This window comes from Ovis canadensis, chromosome 24 (assembly GCF_042477335.2).
Source record: "Ovis canadensis isolate MfBH-ARS-UI-01 breed Bighorn chromosome 24, ARS-UI_OviCan_v2, whole genome shotgun sequence".
NCBI lineage: Eukaryota > Metazoa > Chordata > Mammalia > Artiodactyla > Bovidae > Ovis > Ovis canadensis.
Window position 1 is genome coordinate 14,631,785 of NC_091268.1, and position 19,713 is coordinate 14,651,497.

General features: G+C 39.1%; 1 pseudogene; it reads left to right on the top strand.

Annotated features, from left to right (window-relative positions):
- Window positions 1–12,370: 12,370 nt before the first annotated feature.
- On the top strand, window positions 12,371–19,282 carry LOC138429718 (frizzled-3-like; annotated as a pseudogene).
- Window positions 19,283–19,713: the final 431 nt, after the last annotated feature.

Genomic DNA, 19,713 nt, shown 5'->3' on the forward strand with positions numbered 1-19,713 from the left:
TAGCTAAATATCTGGCTTGCTTCTACGAAGGTTGACCTGGCGCAGCCAAATAAAAATAAATAAATATATAAATATTAAAAAAATAAAACCAAAGGAAAGGAAGGGTATGGTTGTTGTACAAATTTACATCTTAGCTTTCCCTGTTGAGAGAGGAAAAAAAAAAAGAGTTTCACAAGACTGCCATCCTTCTATGTGGTGTATGCCGAGGATTCCTTTGAAATGAGATTTCTCTTTTAAATGTGACTCACAGAAGAGCCGTCTTGAACTTGGGTTCAGAGATGATCATGTGTCCTCTTAAAAAAAAATACGTTAATTAGGTCCAACTAGTTCTCGTGCTGCAGAGGTATATTTTGGGGTGGCATGTGCTCCCCTTCACTTTGGATGTATCCCAATTTGCTTACACAGTCATCTACCAAAGACATCCTGATATTTGAAAGTTTTTAGCTGTTACAAGTAGAGCTGCTGTGTATAATTGTGTGATATTTTTTTTCTGGACACTTTTTCAAAGCTGTTTGGTAAGTGCTAGACGTGTAGTGTTCAAGTCATAGGTGAGCCTTGTTTAGCTGTGGAAAAATCCAGCTAAGTTTCTCTGGCGTGTGGGATCTTCCTGGGTAAGGGATGGAACTTGCATCGTCAGGCAGATTCTTTACCAGGGAGCCACCAGAGAAGCCCCGCCCCTGCCCTGTGTTGAGTTTACTGGATCCAATAAGTGTGCAGGGCTACTTCACTGTTGTTTTAGTTTGTGGTTTCCTAATGATATATGATTTCGAGTATTTTTGATATGCTGATTTATTACCTGTATCTTTTCTTTGGCCAGGCATTCAGATTTATACATTTTTTCATGAGGTTGTTTGCTCCAGATTTTTTGATATAGTTCGAGTACAATCCTTTATCAAATCTGTATTTTGTAAATATATTTTTCTGTGGCTTGTGTTTAAGTTTTGTGAATAAGGTCTTTCACAGTTTAAATTTATAATTTTTTAAAGTGCATGGTATAAATGTTATGTCCCTTTTTGGATAGACTTTAGTGTTTGGTTTGGTTTGGTTTGGTTAAATTTCATAAGCAAACCTAAGGTACTGTAGATACAGTTGTAAGCAAAGCTGAGGTACCAAAGATACAGTTTTGCCTTTTGTCTGTTGAGAAGTTTGAGTGAGGTTGGTGTAGATTGTAAAATGATCTCTACATTCATTTGACTGGATATGGCTTCCAATTATTTGTATAATCGGTTTTGCAGATGTCACGGGAAGTCAGTTTCCCCAAGGGAAACTGGGTGGGTTCCATGAAGCGTGAACCATCTTCGATCCCTGGGGATCACTTTCTGCTTCTTCTGGCTTTGGATTTGACTTGTTTGGATATCTCATACTAGTGGAATCACAGAACGTTTGTCCTTTTTTGGTCTGGTTTATTTCACTTAATATAATGACCGTAAGGTTCATCCACACGGTAGCATTGTCAGAGTTATGGACTTTGAAGGGCTGAGTCAGATCCCATTGTGTGTATACCAGTTTGTTTATGGAGTTGGCTGTCCGTGGACACTGAGATTGCTTCTGTGTGTTGGCCAGTGTGAGTCATGCTGTTGTGACTCTGATGCAGAAATATGCATTTTTTCAGCCCCCTTTTCCAAACCTTTTGGGTACATAGCATGAATTAGAATTGAAACGTCGATTTATTCCATGTGTTAGTTTTGGAGCAATTTCTGTAAAGTCTTGCGCAGTGGCAGAACCGTTTCAGTTTATCTTTTTGTATGGTAGAATACTGTTCAAGCTTTTGAATATACGCTGTGTTGCATATTCATTCCCTCACCGAGGGACACTTGAATGGGTTCTACCTTTGGGCTATTGTGAATATGGTCCCTACAAATATTTGTGTACCAGTTTTTCTTTGAATTATTAACAAATACATAATACTATATATGAAAGAAACCACAAGGACCTACTGTATAGTTGAGGAAGGTGTATTGAATATCTTATGATAACGTATAATGGAACAGAATCTCAAGAGGAATACATGAAAAAGACATAAGTGAAAGTGAAGTTGCTGAGTTGTGCCCAACACTTTGTGACCCGTGGACTGCAGCCCACCAAGCTCCTCTGTCCATAGGATTCTCCAGGCAAGAATACTGGAGTGGGTTGCCATTTCCTTCTCCTGAAAAAGAATTAATACCATGATACTTATTGTGCCAACACTATGAGTTATCATAGCACCAGTCAACATGTATTAATACAGGCCACTAACATATTCACATCCGTAAGTATATTTCACTGCTTGGTTATATAAAAGTAGCAGAGAAGTCAAACAGAGAAGACATAAACTTCCTGTGATTGCTCATCATCATTCGTGCACTGTTACTACCTGTAACACTCATTGTGCAAGTGCTGGACTAGGAAGTGACATTCGTACAAACCGAGAGACGGTGAAGGTGTAAGGAAGTAGAACTTACTGAATTCCTTAATGAAGGATGATGGAACTCTATCTACATGAAGTGAATGAAAGTCAAACGCTTTAATTGAGCCACGTTCTCGCTAGAGTGATGAGCGTCCACCCCACCCAAAATTAGCTCACAATTCAATCCTGCAGTCATCTGGCTTCAGCGTCTGCTTCCTGCCATCCAGAAAGAAAAGGTGAGGAAGTCCTGACAAAATCCTTGCTATTTTTCTTTGTTTGATTTGTATTTTATCGCAGGGCTTGGCAGAAAGAGGGCCTAACCTGTTTTTAGAGTTGCATGCCAACGCGTGCCGTGGCGTGTTACATATGCTGACAAACTGCTATCACTTCCAACAAAGGACAGTGATCTGCACCTCAGTATTTGTTGCTTGAACTGGAATAGTAGGCATCCCTTTGAGCGCGGTCCTTCAGGCTGAAGTGCGCATACCTGAAGCAGTAGCATAAGATGAACACATTTTATCATGTAAACATCACATCCCACGAATTTGTCAGAATTTTCCAGTTATACCGATCATCATTGGAGGAACTGACTTGCCCCAGTAATAACTGGAGGACCCAGTTCCTTGACTAAATAATACGCTTACGGGTACTTCTTCCAGTGTTCTTTCTCCTACTTCGGTCATGAACAGGAGAAGCTGATGGTAGTGGTTCCTGAAATGTATGTCGATTCCTACGTGGCACTGTCGGTAAATAATCTGCCTACCACGGCAGGAGATGGAAGTGATGTGGGTTTGATCCCTGGGTCGGGAAGATACCAATTCATATACTCGTTTTATGTGAACAAGTTTTATACTCATGAATGTTTTTCTTCTGTATACAGAATATATAGGTGGACTATAAAGAAAGCTGAGCGCAGAAGAATGGATGCTTTTGAATTGCGGTGTTGGAGAAGACTCTTGAGAGTCCCTTGGACTGCCAGGAAATCCAACCAGTCAGTCCATACTAAAGGAAATCAGTTCTGGGTGTTCATCGGATAGACTGATGTTGAAGGTGAAACTCCCATATTTTGGCCACCTGATGCGAAGGGCTGACTCATGTGAAAAGACCCTGATGTTGGGAAAGATTGAAGGCAGGAGAAGGGGACGACAGAGGATGAGATGGTTAGGTGTCTTCACCGACTCAATGAACAGGAGTTTGGGTAGACTCTGGGAGTTGGTGATGGACAGGGAGGCCTGGCGTGCTGCGGTTCACTGGGGTCACAGGGTCGGACACGACCGAGCGACTGAACTGAACAGAAAACCAAATGCTGTTCAAGAACACTGAAAGAATCCTAATGTTGAAAGTCAGATCTGTATTGTGAGCAATGCCTAGAAATCCATGAGTTGAAGCGTAGTATGATGCCTATCATCCTTGTCATTCCCTCAGTGGAATACTCATGGTATAGAGTCATGAAGCTCAGTAGAATTAATCCTTTACGTCAACAACTGTGAATTTAAGTCCCTGTGAATCCTATGTGACAACCACACATACCAACATGATTTATTAGTATTAGATCAAAATTTTTAGTCCTCAGTTCGGTTCAGTTCAGTCACTCAGTCGTGTCCGACACTGCCACCCCATGAATTGGAGCACGCCAGGCCTCCCTGTCCATCACCGACTCCCAGAATTCACCCAAACTCACGTCCATCGAGTCGGTGATGCCATCCAGCCATCCCATCCTCTGCGTCCCTTTCTCTTCCTGCCCCCAATCCCTCCCAGCATCAGGGTCTTTTCCAATCAGTCAACTCTTCACATGAGGTGGCCAAAGTATTGGAGTTTCAGCTTTAGCATCAGTCCTTCCAAAGAAATCCCAGGGCTGATCTCCTTCAGAATGGACTGGTTGGATCTCCTTGCAGTCCAAGGGACTCTCAAGAGTCTTCTCCAACACCACAGTTCAAAAGCATCAATTCTTCCATGCTCAGCCTTCTTCACAGTCCTACTCTCACATCCTCACATGACCACAGGGAAAACCATAGCCTTGACTAGATGGACCTTAGTCGGCAAAGTAATGTCTCTGCTTTTCAATATGCTATCTAGGTTGGTCATAACTTTCCTTCCAAGGAGTAAGCGTCTTTTAATTTCATGGCTGCAGTCACCATCTGCAGTGATTTTGGAGCCCCCTGAAAATAAAGTCTGACCCTGTTTCCATTGTTTCCCCATCCATTTCCCATGAAGTGATGGGACCAGATGCCATGATCCTCGTTTTCTGAATGTTGAGCTTTAAGCCAAATTTTTCACTCTCCTCTTTCACTTTCATCAAGAGGCTTTTTAGTTCCTCTTCACTTTCTGCCATAAGGATGGTGTCATCTGCATATCTGAGGTTATTGGTATTTCTCTCAGCAATCTTGATTGCTTCATACGTCATGCTGCTGTATCTTGTGTTGTGTTCCAAGTTGGTGCCTTCTTTTGGACTCAAGGATAGAGTGTTTTTTAGGTGTTTTTCTCTTAAAGCCCTGGCTTACTGCAGAGTTCTAATAAATGCCTCTGTGCAATGTTTCTGTCATTTGGCTTTATAATCCAAGCCTTGTGAAGAAAATGGTTTGTATTAATCGGCTTCAGTCTACGCTTATACTTGTATTTGGCAAACTTAATATCAGTGACAGTTTCTTGGAAACTATTTGATGCATGTAACTACTGAATATCTTGTTGATGGGAGTCTGAAGGCTTAGAAACTGGTGCTGCCAAGAAAACTGAAAATGCAGGAAGTTCATGAGAACACTACTTCCGATCATGTGAGTGTGTCTGCAGCATGTCCCGGGTTTTTCTGTACTGTGTGTGTGATGCTTTCTCAAGTCTGGAAAATTGTCAAAGTGCAGATTTCTTGGGCTCTAACACAGGCATAATAAAACAGGATTTGACGTGGTGAAGAATGTCTCATCCTCTCCTCCCCTCTCCCCGTGTCCATAAGTTTCTTCTCTATGTCTGTCTCTCCACGGTTGCCCTATAAATAAATTCTTCAGTACTATTTTTCTAGATTCCATATATATGCATTAGAATACAATATTTCTCTTTCTCTTTCTGACTCACTTCACTCTGTATCATAGGTTCTAGGTTCATCCACCTCATCAGAACTGACTCAAATGCCTTCCTCTTGATGGCTGAGTAATACTCCATTGCATATATGTAGCACAGTTTCCTTATCCATTCACCTGTCAATGGACATTGAGGTTGCTTCCATATTCTGGCTATTGTAAATAGTGCTGCAATGGACAGTGGGCTACATGGGTCTCTTTCAACTTTGGTTTCCTCAGGGTATGCTTCGGAGTGGGATTGCTGGGTCCTATGGTGGTGTTATTCCTCGTTTTTTAAGGAATCTCCATACCATCTTCCATAGTGGCTGTATCAATTTACATTCCCAGCAATAGTGCAAGAGCGTTCCCTTTCCTCCACACCCTCTCGGGCATTTCTTGTTTGTAGATTTTATGATGATGGCCATTGTGACCGCTGTGAGGTGATATCTCATTGTAGCTTTGACTTGCATTTCTCTCATAATGAGCAGTGTTGAGCATCTTTTCATGTGTTTGTTAGCCATCTGTATGTCTTCTTTGGAGAAATGTCTCTTTAGGTCTTTTTCCTACTTTTTGGTTGGGTGGTTTGTTTTTCTGGCATTGAGTTGTATGAGCTGCTTGTATATTTTGGAAATGAATCCTTTGTCAGTTGTTTCCTTTGTTATTGTTCTCTCCCATTCTGAGGGCTGTCTTTTCACCTTGCTCATTGTTTCCTTTGCTGTGCAAAAGCTTTCAAGTTTAATCAGGTCCCACTTGTTTACTTTTGTTTTCATTTCCATTTCTCTAGGAGATGGGTCATAGAGTATCTTGCTTTGATTTATGTCATCGAGTGTTCTGCCTATGTTTTCCTCTAAGAGTTTTATAGTTTCTGGTCTTACATTTCGGGCTTTAATCCATTTTGAGTTCATTTTCGTGTAGGTGTTAGGAAGTGTTCTAATTTCATTCTTTTACGTGTAGCTGTCCAGTTTTCCTAGCACAATTTAGTGAAGAGCCTGTCTTTGCCCCATTGTAAATTCTTGCCTCCTTTGTCAAAAATAAGGGACCCATAGGTGCACGGGTTCATTTCTGGCCTTTCTATCTTGTTCCATTGGTCTATTTTTGTGCCAGTACCATACTATCTTGATGACGATAGCTTTGTAGTATACTCTGAAGTCAGGAAGGTTGATTCCTCCAACTCCATTCTTTCTCAAGACTGCGTTGGCTATTTGGGATCTTTGGTGTTTCCATATGAATTGTGAAATTTCTTGTTCTAGTTCTGTGAAAAATGCCATTGGTAATTTGATAAGGATCGCCTTCAATCTGTAGATTGCATTTGGTAACATAGTCATTTTCACAATATTGATTCTTCCTACCCAGAAACATGGAAGATGGCTCCATCTGTTTGTGTCATCTTTGATTCCTTTCATCAGTGTCTTATACTTTTCTGTGTACAGTTCTTTTGTGTCCTTAGGTAAGTTTATTCCTAGATATTTAATTTTTGTTGTTGCAATGGTGAATGGGATTGATGCCTTAATTCCTCTTTATGATTTTTCATTGTTAGTATATAGAAATGCAAGTGATTTCTGTGGATTGATTTTGTATCCTGCAACTTTGCTAAATTCACTGATTAGCTCTAGTCATTTTCTGATACTGTCTTTAGGGTTTTCTATGTACAGTATCATGTCATCTGTAAACAGAGCTTTACTTCTTTTCTGATCTGAATTCCTTTTATTTCTTTTTCTTCTCTGATTACTGTAGCTAGGACTTCCAGAACTCTGTTGAATAATAGTGGTGAAAGTGGACAGCCTTATCTTGTTCCAGATCTTAGGGGGAATGTGCCAGGGATTCAACCTGAAGAGATGGATGGTGTCAGAGAGTAATGAGACAGCCTCTCAGTTTTCTTTTGGACTGCCTGTTTATTTCAAGTTTAAGATTCTCTTTTATACTTTTACAAAAACATTAGACCAGAGGTTTGACATTTTCAGATCCCCCTCTCCCAGATTATTATCTCCATAAATCATTGTTGCCCTTCAAACAGAGTTCCTGCTTCAGTGATTCTCTGAGAATCAGCCTTATCATCTACTATCTACCTCCTCTAATGTGTCCTGTAGTTAACTTGTGATTACATTGTAACTCATGCTACATTCCTCAGTTTACTACTTATCTTCCTAAATCCTGTTTGCCCCTAGCATCCTGAGCTCACTATCTCTTAAAAAGGCTTCTAGGTGTAGTGTCTCTAAAAATTCCTAACTTCTATAAGCGATAGTAAAATGTGCTAACTTTACAGCATTCCTTAAAATCTTTAACTTCTAACTGTTTTAATTATTTCTAAGCCCTAAATTCATGGACCTGACATTCCAGGTTCCTATCTCTTAAACGCTGGGCTGGAAGAAACACAAGCTGGAATCAAGATTGCCAGAAGAAATATCAATAACCTCAGGTGTGCAGATGACACGACCCTTATGGCAGAAAGTGAAGAGTAACTAAAAAGCCTTTTGATGGAAGTCAGAGGAGAGTGGAAAAGTTGGCTTAAAGCTCAACAATCTGAAAACAACGATCATGGCATCCAGTCCCATCACTTCATGGGAAATAGATGTGGAAACAGTGGAAACAGTGTCAGACTTTATTTTTGGGGGCGGGGTCAAAAATCACTGCAGATGGTGACCGCAGCCATGAAATTAAAAGACGCTTACTCCTTGGAAGAAAAGTTGTGACCAACCTAGATAGCATATTGAAAAGCAGAGACATTGCTTTGCCAACAAAGGTGCATCTAGTCAAGGCTATGGTTTTTCCAGTGGTCATGTGAGGATGTGAGAGTTGGACTGCGAAGAAGGCTGAGCATGGAAGAATTGATGCTTTTGAACTGTGGTGTTGGAGAAGACTCTTGAGGGTCCCTTGGACTGCAAGGAGATCCAACCGGTCCATTCTGAAGGAGACCAGCCCTGGGATTTCTTTGGAAGGACTGACGCTAAAGCTGAAACTCCAATACTTTGGCCACCTCATGTGAAGAGTTGACTCATTGGAAAAGTCTCTGATGCTGGGAGGGATTGAGGGCAGGAGGAGAAGGGGACGACAGAGGATGAAATGGCTAGATGGCATCACTGACTCAATGGACATGAGTCTGAGTGAATTCAGGGAGTCGGTGATGGACAAGGAGCCTGGCGTGCTGCGATTCATGGGATGGCAAAGAGTTGGACACGACTGAGCGACTGAACTGAACTGAACTGAACTGAAGCCCTAAATTCAGTAAACTCCTTTGCCATAAACATTTTCCTCACAATAAAGCTTCAGATAGCAATCCCTCCCATGACCTCAACCTGCGGCCTATGTGCTCATCCTGGAACACTCTTTTGTAAAAGTCCTTAAACAAATGTCAATGATTAACTTTATGAATTATTCTCTGAGCACAGCTGCAGAAGGCTTTGTGCCTTCTCATGCTCCTCTCAAGAACAATAAGCACCTTAGTATTCCTTTTCAGTCAACTCAGCGGAGGAAAGGAAAAGACAAGTCAGAATGACAAGGCCTACCTCCTTCATCCCGGGTCTGTGCCTGCGGAATGAGGAGAGGGACTGGGGGCTGTGCCTCCATTTTGTCAGTAATGCCTAACGCGGCTCCCGACAGGAATGCTTTCAGTTTTTCACCATTGAGAAGAATGTTTGCTGTAGACTTACCATATATGCCCTTTACTGTGCTGAGGAAGGTTCCTTCTGTGCCCATTTTTTGAAGAGTTTTAATCATAAATGGGTGCTACATTTTGTCAAAGGCTTTTTCTGCATCCATTGAGATAATGATCTTTTTTCCAATGTGTTAATATGGTGTATCACATTGATTGATTTGCATATATTGAAGAATCCTCGCATTCCTGGTATAAAGCCAACTTGATCATGGTGTATGAGCTTTTTGATGTGTTCGTGAATTCTGTTAGCTAAAATTTTGTTGAGGACTTTTGCATCTCTGTTCATCAGTGTTATTGGCCTGAAGTGTTTTTTTTTTTTTTTTAAATATATATATTGTCTTTTTTCTGGTTTTAGTATCAGGTTGATGGTGGCCTTGTAGTATGAGTTTGGAAGTGTTCCTTCCTCTGCAATTTTTGAAAGAGTTTGAGAAGGATAGGTATTAGATGTTCTCTAAATGTTTGATAGAATTCTCCTTTGAAGCCATCTGGTCCTGGGCTTTTGTTTTTTGGGAGATTTTTGATCACAGGTTCAATTTCAGTGCTTGTAGTTGGGTTGTTCATAATTTCTATTTCTTCCTGATTCAGTCTTGGAAGATAGAAGTTTTCTAAGAATCTGTCCATTTCTTCCAGGTTATCCATTTTATGACCATAGTTGTTCATAATAGTCTCATTATCCTTTGTATATCTGCATTGTCTAAGGTAAGCTCTCCTTTTCATTTCTGATTTTGTTGATTTGATTCTTCTCTCTCTGTCTTGATGAATCTGGCTAAAGGTTTGTCAGTTCTGTTTATCTTCTCGAAGAACCAGCTTTCAGTTTTATTCATCTTTATTATTGTTTCTTTCATTTCTTTTTCATTTATTCCTGCTTGGATCTTTGTGATTTCCTTCCTTCTACTAATTTCGGGGCTTTTCTTTTGTCTGCAGTTGTTTTGGGTGTAAAGTTAGGCTGTCTCGTCCGTGTTTCTCTTGTTTCTTGAGGGAGGACTGTTCTGTCATGAGCTTCCCTCTTGGAGCTGCTTTTGCGGCATCCCATAGGTTTTGAGTTGTCATGTTTTCATTGTCATTTGTTTCTAGGAATTTTTTTTTATTTCCCTTTTATCTTCAGTAACCTGTTGGTGATTTAGAAACACGTTGTTTAATCTCCATGTGTTTGTGTTTCTTATAGTTTTTTTCTTGTAATTGATATCTAGTCTCATAGCATTGTGGTCGGAGGAGATGCTTGATACGATTTCAATTTTCTTAAATTTACTGAGGTGTGATTTGTGACCTAAGATGTGGTCTAGCCTGGAGAATGTTCCATGTGCCCTTGGAAAGAAGGTGTATTCTTCTGCATTTGGATGGAATGTCCTGAAGATATCAATGAGATCCATCTCGTCTATTGTGTCATTTAAGACTTGTGTTTCCTTATTAGTTTTCTGCTTTGATGATCTATCTATTGGTGTGCGTGTGGCATTAGAGTCTTACTACTATTGTGTTCCTGTCAGTTTCTCCTTTGGTGTCTGTCAGTGTTTGTCTTAGGTATCGAGGTGCTCCTATGTTGGGTGCATGGATATTTATAATTGTTATGTCTTCCTTTTGGACTGATCCCTTGATCATTCTGTAGTGTCCTTCCTTAAATCTTGTGCTTTTCTTTATTTTAAGGTCTACTTTGTCTGATATGAGGATTGCTACTCCAGCTTTCTTTCCCTTCCCGTTTGCATGCAATATATTTTTCCATCCTCTCCCTTTCAGTCTATATGTGTCGTTAGGTCTAAAGTGGGTTTCTTGTAGACAGCATATATATGAGTCTTGCTTTTGTATCCATTCAGCCAGTCTGTGTCTTTTGGTTGGAGCATTTAATCCATTTACATTTAAAGTAATTATTGCTCTATATGTTGCTCTTGCCATTTCCTTAATTGTTTGGGGTTGATTTTTTAGATCTTTTTTCTTCTGTTCTATTTCTTGACAGTATCAGTCCTTTTGACATTTGTTGTAAAGCTGGTTTGGTGGTACTGAATTCTCTTAACTTTTGCTTGTCTGAAAAGCTTTTTATTTCTCCATCAATTTTGAATGTGATCCTTGCCAGGTACAGCAATCTTGGTTGTAGATTTTTCCCTTTCAGTACTTGAGATATATCCTGCCATTCCCTTCTGGCCTGCAGAGTTTTTGCTGAAAGATAGCTGTCAAGTGTATAGGATTTCCCTTGTATGTTACTTGTGGCTTCTCCCTTGCTGCTTTGAATATTCTTTCTTTGTGTTTAGTCTTTGTTACTTCGATTAGTGTGTGTCTTGGCGTGTTTCTCCTTGCGTGGATCCTGTATGGGACTCTGTGAGCCTCTTGGACTTGATTGACTGTTTCCTTTTCCACGTTGGGGAAGTTTTGAACTATAATCTCTCAAAATTTTTCTCATACCCTTTCTTTTTTTCTCATTCTTCTGGGGCCCCTCTAATTTGAATGTTGGTGCCTTTGCTGTTGTCCCAGAGGTCTCCGAGACTATCCTCGGTTATTTTCTTTCTTTTAATTCTTCTAGGTTTTGTTAATTGATTCTTGCATTTTCTCCGTTTTGTTTTCAAGGTTTTTGATTCTCTTTACTATCCTTATTCTGAACTGTTTTTCAGGTAGTTTGTCTATTTCCTCTTCATTTATTTGGAATTCTGTGTTTCTGGTTTGCTCCTTCATCTGTGTAGTATTTCTCTGCCTTTTCATAATTTTTTCTGAACTTGTTGTGTTTGAAGTCTCCTTTTCCCAGGCTTCCAGCGAAGTTGAATTCTTTCATTGAAGAAGGTTGAATTCTTTCTTTTGGTTTCTGCCCTCCTAAGGCTGGTCCAGTGGTTGTGTAAGCTTTGTGTAGAGTGAGATTTGTGCTGAGTTTCTGTTTGTTTGTGTTTCCTCTCCTGGGTAAGGCTGAGTGAGGTGGTAATCCTATCTGCTGATGATTGAGTTTGTACTTGTGTTTTGTTTGTTGTTTAGCTGAGGCGTCCTGCACAGGGTGCTGCTGGTGGTTGGGCGATGCTGGAATTTGTGTTCAAGTCGTTTCCTGTGTGTGATTCTCACTATTTGATACTCCCTACGGCTATTCTCTGGTAGTCTAGGGTCTCGGAGTCAGTGCTCCTACTCCAGAGGTTCAGGACTTGATCTCTGGTCAGAAACAAAGATTCCACAAGTGGTTTGTTATGGCATTAAGTGAGATTAAAACAAATACCCAACAATGAGAAACCAAAGATGAACCCCAGACAAATGGCAGTTACAAAATCAGGCAAATAATAGTTAAAATAATGGAATATACACATCTATTGATTTTTGATTGATGTGATAAGTTTCCATTATCCTGAAAGCCCCATTATAATGTATGCCGTCTGCTACATGATGGTGTCATTAATTTTCTTTATTGGGTTTTTGCTTGAGGACCGTGTCGCTTCTAGTGCATCCAGCCCTGCACAGTATAAGGCTTCCACAGTGACTCAAGGATCTCATAACAAAGCCTGTATCATGCTTTTTATGATACTCTATTTTTTTCACTATGGCTGCCAGCATTTGGTGGGTGATTCTTACCATCACGTGGTTCTTGGCAGCTGTGCCAAAGTGGTGTAGTGAAGCTATCGAGAAGAAAGCCTTGCTCTTTCATGCCAGTGCGTGGGGCATCCCTGGAACGCTGACCGTCATCCTCTCAGCGATGAATAAAATTGAAGGTGACGGTATCAGTGGCGTGTGTTTTGTTGGCCTCTGCGATGTTGATGCCCTGAGGTATTTTGTTCTTGCACCCCTCTGCCTGTGTGTGGTAGTTGGGGTTTCACTCCTTTTGCTGCTGCTGCTGCTAAGTCGCTTCAGTCGTCTCCAACTCTGTGCGACCCCATAAACACCAGCCCACCAGGCTCCCCTGTCCCTGGGATTCTCCAGGCAAGAACACTGGAGTGGGTGGCCATTTCCTTCTCCAATGCATGAAAGTGAAAAATAAAAGTGAAAAATGAAAGTGAAGTTGCTCAGTCGTGTCAGACTCTTTGCGATCCCGAGGACTGCAGCCCACCAGACTCCTCCATCCATGGGATTTTCCAGGCAAGAGTACTGGAGTGGGGTGCCGTTGCCTCCGGCATTATATCCCTGAATAGAGTGCGAGTTGAGATTCCATTAGAAAAGGAAAACCAGGATAAACTGGTGAAGTTTCTGATCCGGATTAGTGTTTTCAGCACTCTGTATCTTGAACCACTCAGGGTTGTAATTGGATGCTACTTTTATGAGCAAACTTACCATGGCATCTGGGAAACAACGTGGATACAAGAATGCTGCAGAGAAGATCACATTCCATGTCCATATCAGGTTAGGGAAACCTTGTTCTAAATTTCAAAATATTTAACAGTGAACAGAGCTCATCTTAGCTTGTTTTTTTTTTTTTAACTCTTCATGAAAAACCTGAACTTTAAAATTTTAAAGTGAAGTTAATGAACAAATTTATTGTGGTAAGAATGTGATACACTCGTTTCTGTTAACATCTTCCTTTCAAAAGATCACTTTCTTGAGTCCAAGTCATGGGCTTTTAAGCAGTTTACTTCTGATATCACAAAATAGTTGCTTGTTGATTACTTAGAAGTCTGCAGGTTTGAGGGGAAGATGTTGATTAAAAGACAGTGTCTGTGGAAATTTTACTGATACTTAGAACAGGAGTTTTAACAGTTTTGGAAAACATTCGAATGCATTTGTACAAACAATTTCATCTTTTAGTTGGTCTTAGTTTTTCTTTTTTGCATACTGAATATTTTGTGATTTACCTTTTAATTTAAAGAGATCAGATAATCATAGAATTTTAGATCTAGAGAGGACCTGAGAGATGATTTATTCCAGTTCCCTCTGTAATTTAGAGTTCTTAAACATCTGTCTCATTTGAGGCTTAGAAATGTTAAGTGGCTTGCTTACTTTATTAAAGTACTTATGCATTATAGATAACTTCTGTTTACTTGTCTCTTTCCCCTAGTAGAGTTCCCCTAGTGAACTCTTTAAACGCAAGAACATGTTTTTCAAAGCATGTTTTATAGGTTAGTAGATGATGGCACTGAGAATGGGAATGTGTAGATTGAGAAGAAAAGACATTTTTGAGAAACGTTCCAGTTTTCCTGGAAACAGGAGTGTGTGATTAGCACATAGTCAATTCTTGTAAATACTTCATACTGAAAATGCCATCTCCTTTTTCATTTTGTGGTATAAATAATTCTACACAAAATTGCATTTTAATTATTATATCATCATCATTTATATTATATATAATATAATATTATAATATTACAAATATTCGCTGCTGGCTTTTAAAAAACCTGTAATTAAGGGACCAGAAAAAATGAATAATTGAAATTTTAGTACATTTCTTGATAGAATTGCTTATTAAAAACTCTGAATATGAGTTTTCAGGCCTGAAGCTAAGTAATCAAATTTTGCCTCTAATGAGAGAGAAAGAGAGGATTGAATTACATCATGTGCTTCTCCATGTAAGGTTTCTAGGATTCCCAATATATATTATCTTAGGACTATAAAAGAAATAATGTTTGGCTCTGAAAGAATGATCTGAAAAATACCAGACCTCAAACATGTAAATCAGTAAATTGGAGTAGTTGTGATGCTACGACTTTTCTAAGAATCTTTAGCATCTTTAGAACCAGTTTGAGCTATATAAAAATCTGTGTGTGTATTCATTTGTTTACAGTCATAGCTGCTATAAATGGTTTTAATTTCCACAACTTACAGAAATAATGTTGGATTTCCAACATCCTAGAAAGAATAGAAAATGGTATAATAACTAACGGAGTTATTAAGGTATAAAGTCTGGGTCAGGAATCCTGGCTTCATATCTCACTCTTATTATTTACTAGTTTTATAGTTTTTGATCAGCTTCACCTCTTTCCACTTCAATTGCTCATCTATAGAATGAGTAATGGAATCTCATAGTAATAAAAGAGAAATCGTGTTAGATAGAAATAGTAGTAGACTCTGTCTCCTCTGCATGCAGTTAGAAGAGTGCCTTCTGTATAAGAAGTGCTCGACTGTTTGTCCTGTTACTCATTTTTTCATTTATTGTTGCTGCTGTTGCTGGTATTTACACACACACGTGCGTACATAAACTGTTTTTTAAACCATTCAGTACGAAACTTTAGCAAATGCCATGTTGAAGTTACTGAGAATATACATGACAGTGTGTGTACCACCAACTTGTTCATTGTAACTGCAGTAGAGAGATTTAATGGACAAATGCACTTTAATGCCTTTACTCATTCTTTTAGTGAGGGACATAGAGTTCCAAGTGTTTTACTGTTGTGATACCTATGTTCCTTGTACATCACCAAGAATGTTCATGGGTTGGATACCTAAAAGTGTAGTCGTGGCATTTTAATATACAGGCATCTTCAGCTCAAGTGGTCCTTTTAATTTCCACTGGCAGTATAGAGTTGGGATTCCCCATTGCGCCCCATCTTGGTGTTCTCAGGCTTTAGAGTTTTTGTCAACCTTTGAGACAGTATCTCAAGCCTGTCTTGATTTTTGTTTTTATTTCCCTTGTGCCTCGGTGTTTGCCTATGTTTATTGGCTGTTTGGGGTTTGTCTTCTGTGATTGGCCTATTTGTTGCCTTTGTCCTCTGCTCTGTCAGGTTATTTGCCTTTTGTTGTTATTCTTGTTTTAATTCTTCTTCAGTTACTTGCATTGCACATATCTTCTCCTGCTCTCTAGCTTGTCTTTTCACTTTGTGTTTTCTTTGCGTTTTGTGTTTAAGAAATCCCTGCCTGCCTCTAAAAATCATCAAAATGGTCTGCTGTTTTCTTCCAGCAGTTTTTTCTATTTGATCTTTAATTCACGACTCTAATCTCTTGAAATTAATTTTTATCTATGTTATGAGTACCAATTTTAGTTTTTCATATAAATGGTGCATCCGTTTATCAAATAGCCCATGTAAATACTAGTGCATTACTGTAATATACAAGTTCCATTTTTAGGCTCCCTTATTTACTGCTCTGTTTGAACAACCTTGTTTCAATCTCACATTTCCTCTACCTTATGCATCTTCAAAATTATTTTAACTGTTCCTGGCACTCTTCTGTTTGAATTTTGGAATAATTTTTTCATGAGAATCAGGTTGTATTTTGTTGAAATTGTTTTAGGTTTTAACTGAATGCAGGGGAAATTTCTATCTTTGTGATACTGAGTTTTAGTATCTTTTTGTTTCTTTATGTGTGTATTCATTAATTTGTTCCTAGGTACCTTACAGTGTTTGTTTCAATTGTGAATGAGATCTTTTCTAGTTGGTTATTGCTGGTCTCCAAGAATGCCACTGAGTTTTATATATTGACCTTATCTTGAGCATCCCTGCTGAACTCTCCTGCTAGCTCTAATTGTGTGTAAATTCTCATATGTCTTCTTTGTAGAAATCCTGTTGGTGCAAGCAAGGCCAAGTTCATATCTCACATTCCAGTTCCTATGTTCCATTTAAGATTTTTGTGCCTATACTCATGAGAGATACAGACTGCGACAGTACTAGTTTTTCTTTTCTTGCCACGTATTTTTCCTTTCTGGTGTCAAGGATGTAACAGCGTCATCAAGTGAGGTCTTTTCCGCCTGTTCTTTGAAACAGTTTTTACAATGAATAGGGGCTGTCTGCTCGTTGAGAGAGTCGGTATTTCATCCTGTAAAAATCCTCTGTCATGGTATCTTTGAAGTAGAGAGAGAAATTTCATCTTTCCAAACCGGAACTCTGCGATTCTCCGTTCCTCCCTGTCTCCTGGCCTTCGGCAACCACTGTTCTACTTCATTTCTCTGTGACTGTGACTGCTCTGGGTGCCTCATGTGAATGAAACTCAGACACTAGAATTACAGTGCTAGTTTTCCTTCAGGATTTCACTGGAGAGGAATGTTAGACAGACTTGTAGACTGAGCCGAGAGCTATTGAATCCCTATTTGAAGTAATATCCATACATAATTGAATGCGATTTTCTGTTACTGAGCATGCCTCAAAGAATGCGTGTCAAGTTTTGAGGATAATTCCTAATGAGAGGCTTTTAAAATGTATTAAGCAATGATGTTATCCTTGAAGTAGCCTCCTCAGGTGTCTTGGAGAACATAATATTTGAATAAATGTTCACGTGAATATCGGTGGGGTTTCTATCAGTGTCATTTCTTATTAATGAAACTTTCAAACATTTGAAAATTGTTTGCGGTAGTAGATCACATTGTTTCAAAATACCCAGTTGGGTTTCAAGTAAGTTGCACGTATTTAAGTCCCTGATTTGAAGAAAAGTGGGCTTGTGTAAAGTATTTTAAAATATTTAAAATGAATGTCCTTGCTGAAAACAGGAATTCACTGTTGGATTTTAAAATGCTTTACACCAACTGTTTTATACAAGAACACTTTTTAAAAAATGTGTGTTAAATAATTCTTGAGAAGGTAATATTTAATGTCTGAAAAGAGTTGGTCATGAACTGTAGCTTGAGTTTTCAGAATAATGTATATTTTACAGTTTAAAATCGGTAAAGTTTATTCCTAGAATATGTGTCATCTTATGTATTATTTAAGTAACACTAATTTTCCAGGTACTTAGTTATTATTATTTTTTCCTTTTAAAGTATTTCCTTGTATTTGTTTTGGGGCTACCTAGAGGCTCAAAGCACTTTATGAAAGAGTTAAACATTTCAAAGTTTGAAGATATTTCTAGAAAGCCATTCATATGTAACATATTTATTAAAAACATGGGATTTAAAGTCCCATCTGTAACATTTTGAGTCTCCGTTTCCTCATGTAAATATAGGGAATCATATGTTAAATACAGTAATATCTACCTCATAGGTGGCTGTGAAGATTAAATGAGAAAATAAAGTTCAGCCTCTTACTAGAATGCCATGCACAAAGAAAAATTTCATTATTCTGTTGTTGCAAGTACATAATTCCTGAGGTTTAAAAAAGAATTGTTTTTATATTCTGTATTAGAATCATCATTTTGTCTTTTAAACATTGATTTTCAAAAGAACATGTGTCCTTTCCTAAAGTTTCCCCCTTTGTTTTTTTTCTCTTTCATCCATCTAATCCAATTACATATGTCCCTAAGAATTTTGATACTAGAACCTGTGTTTCATAAATAGAAATGTGTTACGGTAAGAGAAGCAGCTTAGCCAAGACTGTCAAGTTCACAGTAGAGGCATTTGTAGAATTTTTTTAAAAAATTATTTGTGTAGAAAACAAACAAAAAACCCATGATTTCTCTTTTCAGCCACAGAAGGCAGCCCATCTGTTGTTTATCTAATCTCGATTCGGAAACCTACTAAAATAGAATAATAGCATCCTATCTAACTTATGATTTTAGCTTCATTTTCTGATAACAGTGTTTCCCCTTCACCAGACAATACCAAAAGGAATCAGCATTGTTTATGAAAGGACCATAAGGAAATGGGTATGTTCTGCTCTTCCAACATGAATGGCAGCAAATAATTCTCTAAATATATAGTATATACTACTAATCTTTTTTTGTTCCTGCTACTAATGTTTAAAGTGGTAAGTATCCTGCCTGTGACTTGCTAACACCAAACTGATTTTTCCGCAAAATTGTTCAGTGCCTGTAATAGAGGGAAAGAGGGAGAGTTACAGAGAAATTATTCTAAGTCTCTTACAGGAAAATATTTTGACATATTATAGTTTAGAAGTATCGACTATTAAATTTATTTTCGAAGTATCGATACTATTATGTACAGGCTGCAAAATGCTACCAAGGGGCACTTTTGGATAAATACTTTAAAATATGCAAGTCATTTTGGCCTCTGCTAAACAGACTAAATAGCTTAAGCCGTGAGTTCCGTTTTAGTCTTAACTCAGATAAACTGGTGGTGGTGGTGGTGGTGGTCATTCACGAAGTCGTGTCGGGCTCTTTGTGACCCGTGAACTGCAGCACGCCAGGCTTCCCTGTCCTTCACTATCAAAGAGCCCCGTCTTCGTCTCTTTTGGGCTGCTGTTACAAAACCCGTAGACTAGCTGATAAACAACAGAAAGTTGTTTCTTGTAGGCCTGGAGGCTGGGGAGTCCCAAGATCACCAGCAGGTGCCACGTCTGGTGAGGCCTGTTTCCTGGTTCCTAGACTGCCTGCTGCTTCTCCCTGTTCTCACAGCACGGGAGCCCATTCCCTCCTGGCCTGACCCCTCCCAAGTGCCTGCCTCCTAGGATCATCACCACGTGCGGGGTGAAGTTTGAGGGCCCGTAAACCATCAGGCCGTTGCAATCCCTAGGTATACCCTGCATTGTTTCAGTCCTTTGAAATAATTCGAGCTTTCCTAATGGCCCAGTATATATTCCTTTTGTTATACGTTCCTTGGGCTCTTGAAAATAACATGTATCCGTGGGAACACAATCTTCCGTGTGTATAAGTTACATCAGGTTTGTCACTCATGTAATTCAGACTCCGGTAGCCACGCTGAGTAAAAGCAGAAGTAGGTGAAATTACCTGTAATACATTTTATTTTAACACACCCCAAATATTATCATTTCATGTAACCAACATGATAAAACCTAATGAAATAGTTCACATTCTTTTTTTCACGCCAAGTCTTTAATATCCAGTGTGTGTTTCAGGCTTGCAGCGCATCTCATTGTAGAGCCAGCCGCATTTCAGGTATTCATGGCTTGTTGGGTTCA